At 37.1% G+C, this 22,728-nt stretch overlaps 1 long non-coding RNA gene across 2 annotated transcripts in view; it reads right to left on the bottom strand.

The window, feature by feature from the left end:
* LOC138685424 (uncharacterized) overlaps positions 1-22,728 on the bottom strand; it is an 86,980-nt gene that overhangs the window by 33,235 nt on the left and 31,017 nt on the right. The window contains exons 3-5 of one of the 2 annotated variants that reach the window (XR_011324668.1): positions 3,950-4,086; positions 608-680; positions 145-282 (exon numbers count right to left, since the gene is read on the bottom strand). This is a non-coding gene — a long non-coding RNA (uncharacterized lncRNA). Of the gene's footprint in view, positions 1-144; positions 283-607; positions 681-3,949; positions 4,087-22,728 lie in introns of those variants that run through there. The other variant, XR_011324669.1, reaches the window with a different exon arrangement.

Genomic DNA, 22,728 nt, shown 5'->3' with positions numbered 1-22,728 from the left:
TGTCAACCGGATTTGCAGCACATGGACATAGAGAACATACTGTGCTACTAACACACAGACACATGCACACAATTGCAAACAGAGATCAAAATTAGTCCAAAGTGGTTTTGGAACATTGGAAAGGGAGAGGCAGGGAGTTGTGCATTTTATAGAGTGAAGTATTTATTTCAAAAAGTGATAATTATACAAAAATTTAAGCAAATTACCAAGTTCATTTCTATTTCTTCTCACTCTCAAGTGGAACACATCCGTTGCACGTATGTCAGTGAATAATGAACAGTTCTGGGGAAATGGAAAATATTAGATGGAACTCAGTTGTCTTGTTTCCTCTATTTCATTTTATCTTTTTTTTTCTTTTAACTGTACATTGCCTTCTCTAGAATGCGTACCACTGGAACGATTATGCTGAGTTTTAGGTTTTTTGATGTTCATGCAGACCTATAGTTTTTTAGTTAGTGTTTAGCTTCCTGATGTATCTCTGATACTAAATAATCTACCATGACATCAAACTAAGTCAATAGTGCTATCTACCTGATTAGAGCAAAGGTGTGGTAAGCAAAAGCAAGAAAAGAATTTATAATACACGGAACCATTCCCCAGAACTGACCTGCAAGATCTCTCCTATTCCCATGAGATGTCTTCACTTGATTCACTCAGCTGAAATAATTCCCAGAAATTATCTATTGGGAGGAACAGAATGGAAGAAAAAAGAGCAGATTGAGAAAGAAATGTCATTGATCTTGCTTTTCATTTTTTTACTGACTGAACTTTAAAGTCTTCAGCTGCATCCTCATGAACACAGAGAGGTGCAGAGAAACTCAGTAGTGATTTACCAGTAACACTGAAACATATTGGTATGTACTATAGAAATACATCTGTGTTTCCTAAAGTTGGATAAGAAGCTATCTAGAGAGATGCGTATTAGCACTTTCTGCAGACACTGCTGGAAGCTGGAAAGATCTCCCTTGTCTTTTACCATATATTCTGTGTTACTATGAACCCGCTTTGGAATCTTTTGTTTAGTTAATAAATCTAAATCTTAGAAAAGGGACTCGACAAAAAGGGAAGTCACACTTTATTTTAACTTTCCAGTTACTGAACATGCCCACTGACTCCCAATTCATTTCCAGATCTGCCAAGCTTCTCTCGCTCAATGCAGTGAGACAGTGGTTCCTGGGCCAGAGGATGGGGAAGAAGCCATCGAGCACATAAGGTCTCTTGAGAGAGACGGCAGCGCTGCATTACAAATGCATGAAATAAGGCCCAAACAGTGGGACGATGAAAAGAGCGAGCCGGTTGTCTATTTCCCATGCACAGCACTGACAGTTGACAGATATGCCCAGCTAAATATTGTCTGTGAAACCTGGTACTATTTTTAAAGCCAGGTGAGCAATCAGGGCATTCATTGTAATTCCCATATCATTTGTTTTTAGACGATGGATGTGTCATCGTTGTAAAATGGAATTTGGTTTTTTTTGGAAAAGAAATCAACACTTAAGCCATACTTTTGAGCAAGTCAAAATACACCCAAGGGTATGATTGCCTTGTATGCTGCTCTTTTTAATAAGGCCAAGGAAAAGCATCACTGGATGGGATTATAATCAACTGCTGCTTTAATGCAGACAATCGAAGAAGGCTCCTTACTGATGGTTGTAAATTCATCATTAAGGATACCACTCAGAGTCATTTGGCATGACATTTTTTATGCACAGAACAGAAAAGTGCAGTATTAGCTCCTGAGTGATTGGATGAGTTGTACATCCATTAATGGACATATCAGAAAATGTTTCCCAGCTTTGACTTATCTCCTACACAAACTAAGATGCAGATTGTCTTGCTGTTGTTTACTCAAATTTTTGGTGCATTTTTTCACTCTAGCCAAATCCTCTTTATTTGAGAACCTAATATCATCATGCATTGTAGATTTTACTGGTGACTCTGAGATCATAACAGTCTGTCTGTGTTCACGTATTATGAAATCTACAGGATGACAGGCAATATGAGAGCAAATTAGTTGCACTAATCCTGTAACGGATAACATTTCTCAGTTCACTGCTTTGGGAAACGAGGGAATTGGTAGATCATAAGCCCAGGAAAGTTGGACAAATTTTTGATTGAATGTTTTATCCACCCAAGTTGCCAGCTCAACCTGGCTAAAATCCATGTGTCATCCACCTGAAAATTGCAAAATTATTCCAACAAGAATTCATTAAAACTTAAAAACATTACAAGTAAAAGCTAAAAAAAAAAAAATAGTCATATTTTCATAAGACCACGTCTTTCATTTAAGATGGTTCATTTCTAAATATAACTAGATTTAATTTTCCAGAAAAAATACATAAAACAAAAAACTGAAAAGTTTCATTTTCCATTTTAGCCAACTCAAAAATCTAGGTTTTCCTGTTATACAAGTGAAACAAAAGATACATTATTCAAATTCCCTGCTCTGTAGTCTTTCTTCCTGTTCATGAATTGTTCATGAACTGGTTATGATCTGTTAATCTGTTCTTTATCCACACACTTCATTGATCAAATTACGTGAACAAATTTCAGCCAAGAACATATCAACTAATTGTTCACTTACGGTATTCATTTAACTGTGATATATGACCATTACTTATACGAATGGTGTCCTATCTGCTCCCCTGCTGGATATATGAATTTAGTTTTTTTTCAGAGAGGAAGTACCAAGTCACAACATTTCTCAGATGTGAATTTTCAGATGAATAATCATTAAATGTTTAAAAGATACACAAAGTTTCTGTCTAGACAGCAGCATTATCCACCTTTAAGCCATCAACACATTTTCAGCACTCTGAACCGACATATTTTATTTAACCATATGCACAAACTATAGATATAGTTTATAGGAGAGACTAGATAAGAAGAATGCTCTTAAAAAAAAAAAAAAGGCCTGATTTCAGTACTTAGGCGTCCAATATAAAAAATATATTTTTCCCCTGTAAGTAACAGTGAGAATGCAATCACACCTCAGCTAGTATACAGCTCAGATAGTTAGGATGCTCACTTAAAGGATGAGGTTCTGGTAAAAGCCCAGCTCATGTTTATGGATCTGAACCTGGAATTTCCATATCCCTGCCAATGTCATAGCCTGTGAAATACTCAAACCATCTCCTTGGAACTTTAGGGGAATAGGTATTGATCAGCACTTGTGGGCGATGGTGGGAGAAAGACTGCCCACTTTCCTAGCAAAGGTACTTATTTAGGATATAAAACAGGTATGTCACAGTATCAAGCAAAGTATCAGGTGCATGCCATAACTGTGAGGCTACTATTTAATTCCAGATAATTGTCGCTCTTTATTTTATTCTGACCAGAAAGTCTATTCAGACTTGAGAAACCTTCACAATGAAAATTTACTTTTAGCCAGTACATTCCCTTGTAAAATAGTGAATTTACCAGAAATTTACTCCCCCTCCCGCCGAAAAAAAGTTTCATTCAAAAGTTTCAGGCCAGCTCTAGGATGGACTTTCAGAATTGTATGTAACTGCTTTCATTGTCTGATTGGTCAACATGTTTATATATCTTCCCCTGCTGTGCATATGACCAAGCATTGTGTAGGCAGGCATGCTGGCCAATAAAATCTCAAAAAGCAGTAAACATTCCCATCAGTGCAAGCAACAGTTCTCAGTATAAATAATTGTCTTGTCATCTCTCCCCAGGCTCATTCTCTTTCCTTTCTTTCTCTCTCGCCTGCATTTCCTCAGAGATATTCTTTCTCCATCAACATAGCCTCGTGTTACTTCTCTGCAGCTCTGCTGCCCTCCATTCTAAAATCTGGCATTACAGTGAAACTTCCAAGAATTCCATTCTCTGAAGCATTATGAGTCACACTGTAGTCTTCAGCAATATTTTTAAAACACGAATGTTTTTTTAATCACTCTTGAGACCCACAGAAGAAAGTAAGGATATTATCTTGCTAACTTACAGTCGAGGTTGTTTTTTCTATTGCCACCCACACTCTCTCATCTTTCTCCAGATACTCTGTTCCAGTCTCTCAATAGTGCAGGCATATGGTATTCAAGCATGCCAGAGTCTGACTTCAAGTTTTAGTCATTTTTCTTCCTGTAAAAAGGATGGAGGGACATTAAGCCTATGACCATTTGAGAGCTTTCTTTATGTAAGAGTTTTATTAGGGTTTATACTTTAAAAAAAAAAACTAACAGAGAAACATCAGGTCTGAGCCATAATTCCTCATATCTGAATACTAGCAATGACATGTGTCTGGTGTGTCAGAGGCAGCACAGAATTCACTGGTGCAACAGTGAACATCGGAAGGCAAGAATTCCTGCCTGCTCCTTGCAGGGATTTCTAAAAAAACCTTTTAACAGAGGAGCTGGTTATCTTTAGGAGATGTAGTTCTAGATACTGTCCCTGATAATAAAAATATAAATCTTTATTCTACTATTTGAAGAGCTTTCCATTTTAACAAGAAAAAAAAGAAACATTACTAAGCCATGGTAAAGTTATCAGTTCATTTTCATTCTATGTTTCAATGCTTTCTCCTTTTTCTTATGCATGAGGGATGAGGCAGCTTGTATCACAAAAGAGTTATTTGCAGCTTAGGACAGAAGTTCCACAAATTGCTGTTATCTGCCCTGCAGATGCTCATGTGACACACTGAATAAATATACCTCAAGGTAAGCACATAACACTGGACAATGGGCATTCAATAAAGAAGATCCCTAAAGGCAACAGTTATCTGAGCTCCTGTAGAGATCAGCTTCTTGCATGAAGCATTCAAGAATGACTGGTTGCCCCATGATAGTCTTTAGAAAAGCTGCTAGGAAATAAGAGGATGAAGAGACCTAGATTTCAAATTACCAGCTGATCATACGAAGAAAGTACATTCTTAGGTCTGAAAAGTTACTGAAAAATGGTCAGTGAGCTTGCCTGTGCAAGAGATGGTTGAGAGAACTGTGAAAATAAACACATCATTGAGAAATGGAGGTAGGATGAGTGAGATTTGCTTAAGAAAAGGCGAGAACAGTGTTAAGCGAAATAGAAAAGAATCCATATTAAATAGTAGCATTAATGCAGTAAGCCAGGAAGCTACGAGTGATCAAGACTCCCCAAGAATTTAAGTTACGTGAGAGATTTTATACACACACATGCCTATATTTATTTGTCTACACAAAATAAAGCACAATCATACTGAAACTGCTCATTTTACATCCAGCTTATATAGGGCTTTTCTGTCTCGCTGCCTCATACCCAGACATGTGGAAAAGCAATAAACTTGCCTTTCATTTTAGTAGGATTTTGCTCCTACTCTATGTATCTTTAAGAAATCTTAGCCTATTTTTTTACTTGATTGTACCAATCCTAAGCTTTTGGAGGATGCTGTAACTACCAGGCCAAGATGTTTAAAAATTGCTTTACTCACTGTGGGTTTTTTAAGATTAAAAAGAAAAAGATCATTTTCTAGGAAGTAGGGCCAAAATATTAGCACAGTTGCCTAATGTTAAGCTTTTCAATCCATATTTAGTCTCCCTAGTGTCAGTAAAGTCGTTATTCCTCAGTGACAGATACTCACAAAGCTCAGTGAATGGCTGTGAGATAACCTGGCTAAACACCAAACTATTTATAAACTCATTGTCATTATAGATTCAGGAGCCAATTTAAATACAGACAACCGGTTTTGAACATTTGTCATAAGACTGTAGCAGTGATGGGCTAAGATGTTTGGTAACTGCTGATGTCATCGATCAGCTGTAGAGGTTTCAATTTTTCACCTAAGCTCTCATTACCAAAAGAGCACCTCTTTAAGTCCCTTCTGTTTCATTATTTTGCACTACTTCTAAGAAAAAGAATATCGCCATCTTCTCTGAACCCCTATCACTGATTTTGTACCTTGGACGGAACAGGATGCAAGGGACACTACAAACAACGTCAGGCTTAGCAAAGAGAACATCATCAAAGATCAATAGCTAAAATTTCTGGATTACTCTGAATCATTCTCCTGAGTAGCCTTCGCACTACCTTTTACTGGCTTTTCAGGAATAATTAGAAACAGGTGACAGTTGCACCATTTCTGTAAGTTTAAAGCAAGCTGAAAATCAGACTTGAGTTGCTACATTTTCAACAGCAGAAAATGTCAACAGCACAGGCAATTTTCATCTGAATTTACGCACACTTTTTTCAGTGCTTCACGGAAAGAAAAGCCAGTTGACACAATAGGGAAATCTAGCACATACGAAGTATGAAGCTCTGAAAATTAAGACTGTTGTGAAATTTAGAAACGTGATATTGATGTGAATGTGCATGTCTCTAAAACAAACTCTTCTGTTGTAGATCTCAGATTTGTATATGCCAGACATAGCTGAATAAAAGCCAAAGCCTAGATTAATCCTCTTTCTATAAAAGTTGCCTACATATGTATCTGAAAATCAAAACACAGAAAACAGTATCAGAAAGCTCATAAAGAAAATAGTATTTAATTACTTACAGGTTAATACCTAATTAATGCAGGTTCAGGAACTGACTCACCTTGAAGGACTTCTTGTTTTGTTTTTTTCTTGCACAAAATATACTTACAGAATTTAGTTTTCTTTTAAAGCATTCTTTAACGAACTCCCCAATACTAATGATTTAGTCACAGAAGTAAGTGTTACTTTGTTCACTCTTACCTTCTTTTTCTATAAAATGTCCCCTCAATATCATTTATGAAAAAAGGCAAAATAATACTTGGGGTAATCAATGAATAAGCATGCAAATAATTTAGAAGACAAAGACTGCATATTATAACAAGCTTAACCTAGCACAGCAATATAATGGGAGTTACAGCTGTGAGATTTTAACTGGGGAAGAATCGATGAAGATTTGCAGATGGAAGTCATGTCTCAAAAATGTATTAGGCTTGTCTAAAGGAACATGTGGATAAGATGACCTGGTTAACTGTAGTGTTGCAATTCTATACTTGGATACTTGGGTGCATACAACTTGGATTTCCATAAAGCTTGGGAAAATTCACAAGCTTTTAAAAGTGTGAAGCTACCATGGCACAAGAGGAACAGTCCTCTTCTGCATTATTAGCTTTTTCCGAGTTAGGAAAGCAAAGAATGAACTAATAGTCAATTTTCAGAAGGGAAGAAGGTTACTTGCAAGGTATTATAAGGTCTCTGCTGGTATCTGTGCTGTTCAGCAGACTCATGAGTAATCTCAAATTCAGAGTAAACAGAAACTTTATACATTCTGCCGATGATATGAAATTACTCAGGATAGTCAAAACTGAAGCTTTTTGAGGCAAAGTATAGAAGCATCTCACAGTAACAAATGACTAGCTGGTAGAGTAACAGATGAAATTAAATGCCATTTCTAAGTTGGAAAAAAAGGTGTGTACACATTTTTGCACATAATGGCTGCCTGATGTAACTCTGGACAACAAAGTCTACAGAGATTTTAATGATTTAATGAAATTAATTCTTTTAATTAGTTCATATCAGTGATTCAGAGTATCCCTGATAGTGCCTTTTAATTTCATTGAAAGTTGGTGGCATTTAGCCTACCACAGTATTTTTTATAAACCCATTTGGGGATTGAGCTTCTCTGTCTTTACAGTGCTTAATAAATATGAATTAATTATCCTAACACTCTATGAGGTCAATAAACTATATAACTCTTCTCTCACACGGGAAGAAAACTGAGTTATTTCAGTTAAATGATTTGCACAAAGTGCTAAAACTGTTGAGCAACTCTCCACTAGAAAACTGTCATTTCCATTGAATCCCTTCCTAAAAAAAATCAAATTTAATTTAAGCTTTTCTTGACAAAGTGGAAAACACTTCTAAAATGTAGATATATTTCAGTCAGACATTTCTGGAAAAGAAAGGTTCAAATATTCACATTACAATATTTTATATTTTAAAAATTACAAATGTTTAAACTGAGTATCTGTATTTTAGCCAAACACTACAATTCAAATGACCCAAAGTAGTATTAATTTGAATCCTTTTTTACTGAAGATGTTCAACAATTTGTCTTTTTGTTCCCACTTGGGATGACTTTCTTTTACAAAGTCTCAATTTTTTTTTCGAAAGGAACAAAAAAGTTAATTCCCTGACCAGATCTGCTTGTCCATTACATGCCATGCGTGACAACACTGCAAGAACTACCTCTGAGGAATTCTTAACATCTTCTGTGTAGAAACAACATATGTCTAGTAGTATCTCTTCACAGATGAATTTTTCAGGGTAGACTAGGTCCCTGTTGATTAACATTCCCTGAAGCATCCTACGAGAGGTTTGTATGGGTGTAGGGGATACCGAAACAAAATGGAAGTGTCCTGCCCCAGACGTACCTAGGCTGAAACTAAAGATTATACTGGAAGATGAGAAAAATACTGCAAAAAGTACCTAATTGTAATAGAGGAATTGGTATCAATTTTAAAGTCTGTGGTAGTAACAGCACTGAACCATGATCTGAAATGATGGGCTTCACCTGCTCAGTCAATCTGTAATTCTACACACAGCCCAACTAAGGCTCTATGCGTATGAATAGATTGCATTAGGTAACTACCTGTGCCTTTTTAGACTTATTCAGCTGCTGGTCTTTACCCTTGCAGGCCCTCTGTTAAGTATGAAATCAAAATGTGTTAAAATAACCCCGTGCACTAATAAATGCTGGGAGAGGACCAACTGGAGAGCAGCTGTGCAGAAAAGAACCTGGAGGTCCTGGTGGACACCAAGTTGAACATGAGCCAGCAACTTACGCCCTTGCTGTGAAAAAGGCCAAAGTTATCCTGGGCTACATCAGGAAGAATGTGGTGAGCAGGTCAAAGAATGTGATTATTCCCCTTTACTCAGCACTGGTACAGCCACACCTGGAGCGTTGTGTCCACTTCTGGGCTCCCCAGTACAAGTGAGATACAAAGCTACTGGTGTAGCAAAGGGCCACTAAAATGATTAAGGGACTAGAGCACCTCACATGAGGAAAGGCTCAGAGAGCTGGGACTGTTCAGCCTGGAGAAGAGAAGGTTCAGGGGCATATCCTCAGTGTATATAAATACTTGAAGGGAAGGTGTACAGAAGATGGAGCCAGGCTCTTTTCAGTGGTGCCCGGTGACAGGACAAGAGGCAGTGGGCACAAATGAAAACATGGGAGTTTCCATCTGAACATCAGGAAACACTTTTTTACTGTGAGGGTAACAGAGCACTGGCATAGGTTGCCCAGGGAGATTGTGGAGTCTCCATCCGTGGAGATATTCAAAAGCCGTCTGGACATGGTCCTGGGCAACTGGCTGTAGGTGGCCCTGCTTGAGCAGGGGGGTTGGACGAGATGACCTCCAGAGACCCCTTCCAACCCCAGCCATTCTGTGATCTGTGATTCTGTGAAATATTACTCAAATTGATAAAAGATTAAAGAGGGGAAATGAAAGAATAGAGGAGTAATTTTTAAAATGTAGTCTTTAACAAGAAAACTAAGGAAAAGATGCCTGAGCAACTAGAGCAGCAGAATCTTTCTGGTACATTTATTTATAACAAGTACTTAATAAAACAGCTAGAAAAAAATATAAACCAGAAGGAGGACATATGCATCCTCAGATCATAAAGGAATTAGCTAGTTAATTTATGAACCGCTGACAATTAAATTGGTATGCCAAGAGGAGCAGGTACTGAGAAATGGAAATTTTTGAAGGAAGAAATATGGATTAACACTTTTGCTATGGAAGTCCAAGCAATTCTAGCACTTACTTTCCAGTATCTCTCACTTCTCTTTCCAGAAAAATAATTGAATAAATGCTATTAGAAAAAAAAAAGTATGAACCAAGAGAGAGACCAAGAGCATACTAGAACCATAAGCAATAGAAAACATGAATAGGATCAAAAGATCACAGGATAATTCAGGTTGGAAAGTATCTCTGGAGTTCATCTAGTCCAGCCTCCTGCTCAAAGCAGGGTCAGCTATGAGATCTGACCAACTTACTCACATGCAGTGTGGTCTTGAAAACCTGCAAGGACTGCACAGCTTTGAGCAATCTGTTCCAATGCTTCGCTGCCCTCACTGTGAAAAAGTTTTTTCTTATATCCAGTCTGAATTTGTCTTGTTTCAACTTCTGCCCGTTATTTCTTGTCCTCCCATCATGCAGCACTGTGAATAGCCTGGCTCCATCCTCTCGGTGACCTCCTACTATAAGGTCCCCCAAAAGCCTTACCTTCTCCAGGTTGAACAAGCCTCAGCTTCTCCTCCTAAGGCAAATCCTTCAACCCCCTGACCATCTTGGTGGCCCTCCACTAAACTCACTCCAGTTTTAAATTTAAATGACAAATCCTGGGTAAGATATATAGCACACTCACTTCAGAGGTAACCATAATGTAGTGGTGAATAGTCTTTACAGGTACCAACTTTGTAGGATAGTTTGGAATCCTTCATCTTGGAGAACTGATACATAAAAGACAAAATTTGAAAAGATCTCCCTATTGAGGAATGAGTATAAAGTTTTGCTTAACTTTTCCTGATACCAAAGTCCCACTTAGACAATTACATTTAAAAACTACTTGCATTTCTTAACAAGGATAGACTTGAGCACATGTTAAAGCGCTTTCCTGAATCTGGGCAAAAGTTATTATATGTAGAATATAACCTGTAACTGGACTTTATATCTGATTACAGTGCCTTTCAAAACTTTACCCACAAACGATTCACATTTTCCCAGACACCAAGAAAACCTTGTGAACTGCAAAGTAATTAAAAGAATGAAACAAAAGGTAATGGAATAACATATATCAAGTCTGGAAAGAGGTGGTAGTGGACACAACAGAGTTCACTCAGTATTACTTAAGATTTCCATTAGCTATCCACAGTGACAGAAGACAGCACTTACATTTGTAAACTATATTGTACCATTATCAATGCTAGTGAAAAGAGTGAAATACAAAGCAAAGGAGTCTGAAAATATCAGACTACGGAAGCCAATACTGCTTGCCTTCCTTACACAAAATTCCCATTGAAACAATAAGGTGTGCAGAATTTGGCTCCTGGATATAGGAAATAAAGGAACAAATCCAAAGCCCACTGAAGTCAATAGGAGACATTCTTCTGACCTCAATGGGCTTTGGATATCACCCAAAATGAGATTCATTCTGGAAAAATGCAAGCTGAAGGAAATAATCATTCAAAAAGTATCTGGGAAAGAGATGTTTGGAAAACCTGGAAATCAAAGAATACCTAGCAGACTTTGTGTAATATATGATACGTGACAAGAGCTTATAAACACAGTTACAAGATTGTACCTTTTCTAAAGCTTATTAGTCTAGAAATGAAGACAGAATGTAAGAGAGAAGAAAACAACCCATTCCATCCAGTTAGGGAGCAGAAGTCACAGGGATGTCACATCACAGTGCAGGCAGGTTGTTTTGTATGGAATTTACAATATGCCAAGCATCAAATAAAAACACAGCACTAAAGGTAATTGTCCCATTTGAGAAATCACTAATTTCTCAGCTCTTCTCCCAGATACAAGTCTGCTCGTATCTACAAAGATGAAATGCACAAAAAGTTTGCATATAGAAATTTATGGTCAGACTTCAATATGAGGCAAGTATCACATTTGTGATTTGGTCCCCTTCCATTTTAGTGATGAAGGTCAACAGAGCCTTTTAAGATTCCATCTTTCGCACTATACAGGAATATCTCGTGCTTAAACAAAGGATGTCCTTCTTCCTCTTTGGTGGAAGGACACTCACTTTCATTCTCCTATATACCTTGCTGCTGTCAGGTGGAGAAAATTTCAAAGAATGTACGTACATGTCAGTAAAATGAAGGTCTGACCTTATTCTCAAGATCAAATGGACTCAGCATGTGCACTGTAAACTCTCAAGCTACCTATCCTCAGCAATTACTTTCCTACAATCTCATTGCTGAGAACTGGATAAGGACATCTGTATGCACCTGCTATGTAGCAGAAAAATATAAAACAATGATAAAGGTAGTTTCCCCCCACCTAGTCTTCTGCCCACAGAAGCACCTATCCTGTCTCCATTTATTGAGCAAAAGAAGCTAAGAATGGTTTGCATAAAGAATAAACTGATTGTATTGAAAAGCAGTGGCAGCCTGACTAACCCACCTACTACAGTTCAGAATGGCTTGGTCCTTCTCTGCTGTCACTGCTGTTGCTGCTGAGGAGAGGAAAACTTTATTCCTCACAACCCCATCGCCCCTCAGAAAAACCAAAACCCAAACTCCAACACCAACCATGTGTGGCTCAAAAAATAAGATTCATTAGGCTCTGCAATTTCCTGCCTCATTGGTCCAGACCATCTCTATGTATTTTTTGCTTGTAAGACACAGATAAGAAAAGGGTGAAGACAACCAGACATCTCTGAGTAAATGTTTTTGAATCAATAATTGTAAGATGATTACGATAAAGATGATAAAGCTCCAGTTCATTCTAGAATGTCTTTAGGTTCGTACACTGTAGATTATATGCCATTTAGTACCATAATTTCTGGTTTAAAATATTTCTATTCTTAGATTTTAAAACAAGAATAACTTTTTTTTTTAATTGTATAGCTGGCCCTTCACAGAAAATGTTGGAAAACATTTTATTTTGAAACATTCATGCTTATGCTTCATATATTTTTGGACCACTTCACATTTAAAGTTCATTGGCTTTTGCTAGAAAATCAGGTCTCAACATGACTGTAATTCTTTCAGTGAGCTCAATTCTGTGAAATCCTGAGCATTAACTTCTACTGACCAATTCTTAGGCTTTCTCTGGATCTGATCTTTTGTGACATCATAAAAATTTAAATGGAATAAAGTCACAAATAAAGGATTAAATCACATAAGTAGGAAGAAAAAGGAGCACATGGATTTTAAAACACAAACTTGTAAAGAAAATTCCTCAACAATACAAATGGGAAAAGAGAAATTGTGGATAACATGATACACAAGAGAACACTTCTGAGTAGAGTGATTTGCAAAATCTTTTTATGAAGCTTCAGTAGATTTTTTAGAAAGTAGACCCCCATGCTCTTACTCTAAATCCTCCTTGACTTTATAACATTGATATTGGAAAAATCAAACCTCTTGCCTGAAAGCTCTAGTTTCAATTAACAAGGATGTTAAGCATTTTTTTTTTTCAGATACATGAAAAGAGTGACAGGATTATAGACCACCATAAATTGTTGGTATTTTAAGAATCTGACAGGCTCAGCACCATGTGCCATTCTAGCCTCTCTGTGTATCCTTTGTGGTTAAAACTCTTAAGCACTTTAAATTCTTTTGGTCAGTATTTTTTTCCTTTTAGGGCAGACAACTAGAAGCACATTCCAAGTAACCATTTATGGTGTACAGAAAATTATAAGATACTAAAATCACCTCTTTGAAGGTGTTTCCAGGCTTTGGATAGTAAAACAAATATTTTATTTATAAAAAAACAAAGTTGTTGTTTTAAATCTAGAATATAATTATCTATGTTCCAATTCAAATGAAAGACAGTAACAGCATGAAGACACAGCAAAATAATACATGTCAAATCCTAGAGCCTTTACTTGGACAAATCTCCCATCAAGCTTTGGTGGCAGCTTTGCCTCATGAAATATGGCTGAGCCAAACCTGAAATAAGCAAAAATTTAACAAGCCCCACCAGTGGAATCAGCTATGAAACAACAAATGAAATAAAATTTATTTTTGGTGTCTGAAAAATAATGACAATCTGGTGAACTATCAATACAAAAGTAGAAGTCCACTAAAACAGAATCATTCTATGATTTGAAAAATTTGTTCGCATGTTTTTTCCAGCCTGTATCAAATATTCCAGAAAGTCCTCTGCTTCTTCAAATATCTTTTTGGTCCTCTATTGTATCTGGATAGATGAGCCTGAGGACTCCTGTTTTAGTGGACTTCTACTTTTGTACTGATAATTCACCAAATTGTCATTATTTTTCAGACACCAAAACTAAATGTTCCATTTGTTGTTTCATAGCTGATTCCACCGGTGGGACTTGTTAAATTTTTGCTTATATCAGGTCTGGCTCAGCCTCATTTATCCAGATACAGAATCCTCAGACGCATTTAGCCAGAATACAATAGAGGACCAAAAAGATGTTTCAAGAAGCAGATGACTTTCCAGAATATTTGATACAGGCTGGAAGAAATATGCAAACAAATTTTTCAAATCATCGAGCTTTGGCAAACAAAATTGACTGTCGCTTTGCATAGCTTCAATTATAAATGGCTCAGTCCTCTCACGTTTCTTCTTTTCCAATGCATAACACAAAACTGTGGACTGGTCCTGTGCAGGAGACATATCTGGGTGCTGGGGCTTACGGTGGAGAAGAGGCCAGCATTTCTGTGAGGCAGCCAGGAAACACGCTCCAGGTTCCTTGGAGCCTGACACCTCCGTAAGAACTGGTGGACAGGAAGCCCATCAGACTGTCCCACTTGACAGACCAGCGCACTGGGAGGCAGGAGACAAGAGGAGCTGCCAACCACCTGCAGCTGGTATATCAGGTCATGGGGGGGGAGAACGATTCTGGTGCTGTGCTAGGAAAGTATGTAAGACATACCCCTATCTGTGGGGGTGCGTTGATGCAGGAGCCAAATCTATGAGTCTCACACTCGGTGCACGAAAACTTAACAGCTCAGATGGATGGGTAAAATCTGTATCTGTGTAGAAACTGCATGGGATGTAAGCTTTGCAGTTCTGCAGAGAAATCTGGTTCTGCTCTGTACCATCTGTGCACCAATTGTGTGGATTGTTTGTTGAGCTTTGTTTGTTTGTTTGTTTCGTTGGGGAAGGATATAGAAGCCAGTAAAAAGAATGCACTTCAGGTCAGTTTAACTCCTGAGCTATTCTTTTTTGCCCTCGCCACTGTTAATTATAGGTTGAAATTTCCTACAAGAGTTAAAAAGAAGATTCATACCTAATTGCTATTTTCTGCAATTTATTTAATTTCAAAGACAACGATTTAATTTCAAAGTTTGTTCACTTTACTGAGAGAAGTGGAGAAAACCTGGAAATACAAAAAAGGTAAGATTCAAGGTCTGATTTTCAATGTTAGATCTTTGCAGCTGACAGTACATTCGTATGTGCATGTAACAGACGCAGTCTGTTTGAAACCTAATGACCATGTGATAGTACGTACGTGGCAGATCCAGACCTTGAAGTGGATGCTCCCATTACGTTTGTGCTAATACCGCTAACACCATATACATACAAATTAGACTGAACAGTTTTTAGCAACAAGTAAATGCAACAAGATAAAGTAATGTAAGTTTATACATACACTAAACATCTATATAAATATGCACATTCTATGCGCATCTAATAAACACATTTCAGTCTATGCGCATCTAATAAACATATTTCAGAAGAAGATTTAAAATGTTGACGTCCACAGGCCCTCCAAACATGCTGTGGCACTCACAGAGTGAAATCTGAGACTATTAAAAACAAATGGGAGCCTTGCTTAATCAGGTCTCTGCAAACTGAAGAAGCCCAGAGGGGCACCCAAGAGGATCCTTGATGAAAATCAAGATTATAATTACATCAAGGTGAAAAAAGGCATTGCTCCTATCTGCTTCTCCAGAAGCTTCTCTAGACTTACAGGAAACACAGCACCTTATGCTCTTAATCAACAGAAAGCAGCAGTGGAAGAGATGGACTAAGAATTGCATAAACATTGGTAAATGTCTTACAGGAATGTTTTTTAAAATCTTGATGTTCTTTTTTGGCTTCTGGGGTTTTGGCAGGAACTCCGGTCTCTAGGCCCATTTCTGTGTACACACTTTAATGATGGGCTTGATTAAGAGACAGTAATTCCCCAGAGGTTTAGCTATCTTATTTATTGACACGAACATGGGTACAACGCCAAAAACAAATGGTTATGTCCCAAACCAATGGAAAATCACAGATGCAAAACCATGAAGGATTCTTCATTTTTCAGGCTTCACGTATTTCTACTGTTTTCCACTGTATATAAGCTTTATAGCCTAACCAACACCCAACCTGGCCTTGGAAGAGATTACCTTCCACCAAACAACAAGCAGTAGCAAAAACATCAGCCTACATCTGCCCATGAGGGAATTACATTGAGGTCCAGTTATATTTGTCCCAGTGACTCTGCCTGCCAAGTGAGCCAGTTTCCCTCAAATGAGGATTTAAAGGAAGAACACAGATGTTGGCTCTGGGATAAGCTAAGACAAGACTGCTAAGGAAAATTCTAGACAATGAACTGTGTTACTGGGTAGTTCAGGAGTCAACCTCAAAGGAAAACAAGGCAATGAGTTTATAAAAAATGAACTTGCTGTCCAACCTTCTCCTACACAGGATTCCAAATTTCCAGTGAGGTCAATAGGATTTGCAGGCACATAATATATCTCAGGACAGGACTTTGTATTCAAAACTCACCTTATCTTGATGAGGTGCAACCATTTTTGGAATGACACTTAGAACTGTTTAATAACGATAGGGCACAAGACGAAGCTAGCCAGCAAAGCAGAATGTGGGCAAGGCAGCGTGCTTAGCATTTATAAAAAGGACTCAGGAATCATCACCGATCACAAATTCTGTATCTCCATAAGATTACTTAAAGACACAAAAAAATATATTCAGGAATAGAACCAAGGTTCTGATTTACATAACTGAAAGGCAATATGAAGAGAACATCCTTGCCATCCCCTGTACTAAACTAATGGCACTGAACTTCAGACTAATTGATCATTTTCTTCTTCCTCTCCCCAGCAGGCTCAGGGAGAAGAACTCTCTCCTATGGCTCTGCATTCCCAAGAAAGTTCAGTCTCCTGAAGCCTTCTCTCTTGCAGGAGAAAGTAGAGATGCTCCACAGCCTGTAGCTCTACCATATATTCTTTTACTGGAATAAGAAATGTTTCTAGATCAACAACTTAAGAAGCCAATGGAGCATCTGTGTGCCAACATTAAAGTCTCTTTTCATCTGTGAGAATTCCATGCTTTCTAAAAGCCTTGCCTTCTCATAGGAAGGTGGCCAAAATCTCACAGAGATATGAGTTTGTGGCAGAAATCTACAAGTTTTGATCACTAATTACATTATTTCTGCTTTTGAATATATCTCAGTGTACACGTGTACATTATTCTGTATGGTTTTGTTTCTGTTTTATTATTTTCTTTGGTTTGACTTCAATCTGATTTTCAGTTTAGTATGAAATTGTGAATATTTTATTTTTCATCCTTTTTTAATGTTGTGGTTGTTCTCATTCTGGTATTTAGTGACCTTCCCCTTTACTTATTCCTTTGTATTTCCTTAAGGCAACGAGTCATTCTTGTGGTGCTGTACGAAGATGGGGAAAGTTGCCAGCAAAATTTTTGATGCACGCGCAATAGAAGTCCTCTTACCACCCACTCAGGTTTGTAAAAGGTAACTCTAGGTGGTATTTCTACATACAGTGGTACATTTTATCCACAGAGGTAATTGTAAAGCCTTAATTTGTCTCAATTACTTATATATATATTATATGCATAGATATTTCTCACATAACATGATAATGTAACAAGTACGTATGCATATTATACATATGAATATGAGCGCACACATAACATTTTCCAGTATTCCAAAGAGCACAAAGAAATCTTAAACAACCTGGTACCTGCAAACACTATTATATGAACAGAACAAAATGTAGTTGTCAACCAATTAAAAACATTCATGTACGAGGAACATATTTGTGTTTTATTGGATTTTTTTACTTAATTTTAAAAAGATTTTTAGACTATGATATATAATATTTCTCATGTAATAATATTTTCATCAAATCTATCTATATGAAATCTGATCATTCGTTTCCTGTGCTAGAAACCCAACAGTGTAATAATCTTAAAGAACCAAACAGTGGAATGAACTAGATACAGAAAGCCCTCACAGTCCAGTTTCATTATTATGACAAACTGCAAAACCCCAAACCCAAATATTGAATCTGATAAATATAAATTATGTTGTAGTTAGAGTAACTGTGATACAAAACACACTGACATCTTTAGGAAAACAAATGTCTCACAACTTACACAGAAGGTCATCAAACTGATAATCTAGTACAGCAGAGAAAAAAGCTGAAAAAATGTATAAACTGTGTAAAGGTTACTGATGGTGCAATGAATCTTTGAATATTGTGTTCCACTCATCTTCAAAAGATGTTTAGCTAAAAGAGAAAGGTGTCAAAGACAGGTAATGAAAATGTGGTTAAAGGCACAATATGACCCTATTATAAGAAGAAACTGAAATGATTAAGTGCTAATGTGACACAGGCATCAGATAATGAAATTTTGGCAGTAAGTGCCAAGAACAGTTATGCCGGCAGTGGTGGTTGACAAGAATTCTCAGCAAAGAAACACATAAAGGAATCCTCATATTTCTGATCACTACTGTAAATGTAACAAAGAAAGAAAATGGAGGGGCTCAGTCATAACCTTCAACAGCCTGCCAAAGTAAACAAGAAGGCATTTGATTTTCAGCCAATAAAGACGAAGTGAAAAATGAAAGTGGGAAAGCTCTGGGTAGAGCTTTTTCTGGTAGAGACAGACAGACAGACAGATGTGCATGATACTTTATTTATTGCTTTTTAACAATACAAATGATTGGAGAAAATTGAAGTTGGTTTTTTTTAATTAAAAATTAAAAAGTATTAGTCCTTTAGACATGTGCTTAAGATGTTTAAACAAGGTACAGAGAACTTTGGAAAAATGGAAATTCAGTTGGAAAAATGCACTTTTTGTTATCAATGCTGTTTCCTGTGGAAGCTGAACTCAACTGTGGGATTACCCTTCCAAATGCATTACCGGACTACCTAGGATAGATTCTTTGCCAAGAGGCTATGGGAGACCACTGATGGATAAGAGTCAGCAAGACAGAGATATGAAATATTTCTGAAATTAACCCCTTGTACCTGCTGTGCCAACAGCAGGATATAAAACAGCAAAGTAATAAATTCTGCAGAACACTTTTTAACATATTTCATGTGACATTAATTAATATTTGCCACAGATATTTGATAAAAGGAATTGCAGTTTCCACTATGGTCATCACACAACTTCCTCAAATAATTTTCAAAGTTAGCCATCACACTGCTTCTGTATATGCATAAATGATCAGTGTTTCCTCCGGCTCTGGAAGCGGATATGGCAGTCACATCACTGCATGCAAATTACACTTGTTCTGAAATCAGAAGTTAAGCCAACCAGCAGTAGTTTGATGCTGGAAAGACAGCTTTTCTAAAATAATCCACCATTTCAGCGGCAGAAGTCAACAGTCCCTAACCCAACAAGACTGTACTACATTGTATAGCAGGAGAGACACACTGACCTTTCAGATTCAGCCTGCTGCTATCTGACTGTTTGTCCATCTCTTTCTGTTTCCTGCATGCTTTTTTTCCTCCTAAGTAGGTATTTAATGATTTCTTTGATTTCCCTTACTGGTGGAAAGTTGGGAAGATGATTGATTGTTGTTAGAAGTGTTAACGCTAGCAGCAATCATTTTCCATTGTTTTAGAAAAAATATGGTCCATAGGTAATTGTCTTAATAAATTCTTGATACACTGTTTGACACCATGACAGATCATTGACTGGAAATACTCCCAGACTTTTTGTCTCCCAGGCAAGGATGAAGCTTAACACATTACTTCATGTCAAAATTGAAAGGTGGAAAACTAAAAGATGCAGAGTGAATGGAAAACTATTGCAAGACTGTCTTACATTCTTCACAGTAGTCAGTATCATATCAAATAACACATGCTTATCAAGATATTTTCTGTATCTTTTCATTACATAGATATATCCGTATGTCCTATGAAATGACCTAAGAAAGCAGGAGCCACTGAATAATAAGCAAAGCCAAGCTGAAGGTGTTATGGAAAGAAAACACTTAAATAAGCAATGTTCACCACTAGAGAATCTAGAGAAAGAATGAGAAATGGTGACCATCAGAAGTCCTACAACTATTCAGGAAGTAGCATTTAAAAATAATTTAAAAAAATATTTTACAGTGACATGTATTTATCTTTCACATACTGATCACAGTGACAAACAAGTGTAATAAAAGAAACAAAGCCAATTTTAAGAAAAAAAAATTCATTCGCTATTCAAGCCATGGATCTGGTAACAGATGGAAACTGAACCTCTTAAACTGTTCTTACCATAATGACTACTTGGAAAACTTTCTAACTCCAATTATAGCCACAATTAGCACTTTTTAAGGACATACATGCATAAAGCACTGAGACAGATCCAACACAAAAAAAAACCCCAAAGCCCTGTTTTCTGTTGTGTTGGCTTATCACACTCCACAACTGGAAAAGGATTCGTCTTTTTCACCACTTCCCCAGATTTCCCCAGCGTCCTGGCTTCCAGAGAATGGATTTGTCTTTGTGATTTTTAGTGACACCTGCAGTTCTCTAAGAAAAATGCAGTGAGAAGGTTTTTTCCTGTGGTGCAACCCCAGCACAGTGCCCTCCATCTCATTTATCCACCACTAATGGGGCACTGGGCACAACCAAAAGGCACAAAAGGAGATTTTCCAGTGGCTGTTGAATCATCCCACTGGGGCCACTGGCAGTTAGCATACCTGGGACATACACCAACTCACAGCACTCTTTTACTGTAGAACTTAAACAAAACTTTCTTCCCTTTCCCTTTGGCAGCCCTATGATATACCCCAGTTGCAGCTCAAGGTCTACCTCTTAATTGACACAGCCGATGTCTCCTAAGCTACAGGCTTTTTTCCAGTCTGCAATACAGGAGACAGAATCCTAGCACTATTAGCTACTCACTTACCAATACACTGTGCAAATCCTAATGTCACTTCCTATAGCTCCTTGTCATAGAATTTCATACTATGACATTAATAGACACATATTTTAGTGACTGTTAAACATTATTTGGAGAAGAGTTATTGGTCTACGAAGTAGAGACTGAATGCATCTTGAAAAAAAAAGAATGAACTTCTGCCATCAACAGGTTGTAATGGTGTTGCTGCCCATCATACTCAATTACTGTTTATTTAAAGAGCTTCTGAGAAACTGTGAGAAGGCTCATTGCTATTTATCCCAAAGCACGGACGTTAGCCTGCAGTTGGAATGGAAATGGGCTAAGATTTCCAATGGAAAAAAAAAAATCTAGCCAAGTTTTAATTGAAGATAGATAGTAAATAAAACTTTTTTTTTTCCTAGGGAAAAGCAGACTCTGAAAACAAAACTGTATCAATGAATTTTGGATTATTTTTATACCAAAAGTCTAAACAATAGAAATTATATACAGAAAAGTATTTAGAAAGCCTTGAGTGAATAAAGAAAAGCCAAAACTTTTTCCAGAAAATACCAAGGTGAATACTGATGTATTTTTCCAATGTGAAGATACTTATCTGTTAGCAATCTGATGTTCCCAGCTCCATCTGCTCATGATCATAGACTAATTCTTAAAATTAATCATTATGATTTTCATTCTACAGTTTTAAACTGAGTATCAATATGTTCTGAAAGCTTTATTGCCTCTTAGAATTTCACATTCCCAATTGGTCATTAAACAATCACCTTTCATTATATATACTGTTTCCCTCTTGGAGCAATGTTTATCTTTAATAGACAAGGGTCCGATAAATATTCTGGAATAGATTAATTGTTTATCACTACAACTCATAGACTTGTCTAGTAATGAAGAGATACTGCTATTCTGTAATTCAGTAAAATAAAAATATAATGCACCCAAACATGCAATTATTGTCTTTTTTGTTTACAAGACACACATACTAAAATTTATTTGGCAAAGCAGTCTGGAATTGTTAATTCTTCTGAGGATTATACTTCTAGGAAAGCTTTGTACAGAAGCTTCTTCTGTAATTCATACTGACACCTTACTAAATCCTAGCTAAATACTCTGGATCAAGACATAGTTGCAGTGTTCCATAAACAAGGATAGTCTGGAAAGAATACCCTTACAATGTTTAGATGTCCAGAAAATATCAAAACTAGTTACTGTAAAGTTTGCATAAAGCCTGACATTATGGTGAAATTAAAATGCAAGCAGTGGCTATGCAGCAAAGTTGTGGAGTCTTAGACAGGGAACTTATGTGCCTGTCTTAGCACTGCCTAGACCAGAGACATTATCGAGATTCCGTTATGTTTAAAAGACAAGAACATCATATACCCTGAAGAACTAAGTGTTTTCTAAGGGTTTCATATACCCTGAAGAACTAAGTGTTTTCTAAGGGTTAACGGTAATGCTGTCATATAGAATATTATCATTAGGCACTACCATCTATCCCTTTCAGTAATTAACTGATAAAAGACAATTTATTCATTCTGAAATACTGGTTGATTTCCTCTCTCGAGTACTTGGATTGCTAGACATGTCCAAGCCAGAATGCCTAGCTTGCCAGTTATTTCAACTATCTCTTTCAGTAGCCAGATACTCCACCCAAAAACTCAGTACAGAATGTAGAAAATAGGGTGATCCTATATCTATCACATGTTCCCTGGCTGGGAGGAAACATCAATCAGGGACCTAAAATGAATAATGCATTGCCAAGGCTTACAATCTTCAAATACTGTGGAGGCACAGACCATCTAATATTAGTAACTAGTAAAACATTGTTCCCTTTGCAACAAAACTGGCCTAAGAATTCTTAAGACAGTGGAGCAGAGTTTAATTCTGGAAATGAAAATGAAGGAATGATTAGACAGCAAATTCTCAATGAGTATCACATGTCCTAAAGAGGCCAGCACTCTGCAGCTATGAAAATC

This window comes from Haliaeetus albicilla, chromosome 5 (genome assembly GCF_947461875.1).
Source record: "Haliaeetus albicilla chromosome 5, bHalAlb1.1, whole genome shotgun sequence".
Lineage (NCBI taxonomy): Eukaryota > Metazoa > Chordata > Aves > Accipitriformes > Accipitridae > Haliaeetus > Haliaeetus albicilla.
The sequence above is the reverse complement of the archived record's forward strand: the minus strand, read 5'-3'. Positions and strand labels throughout refer to the sequence as shown.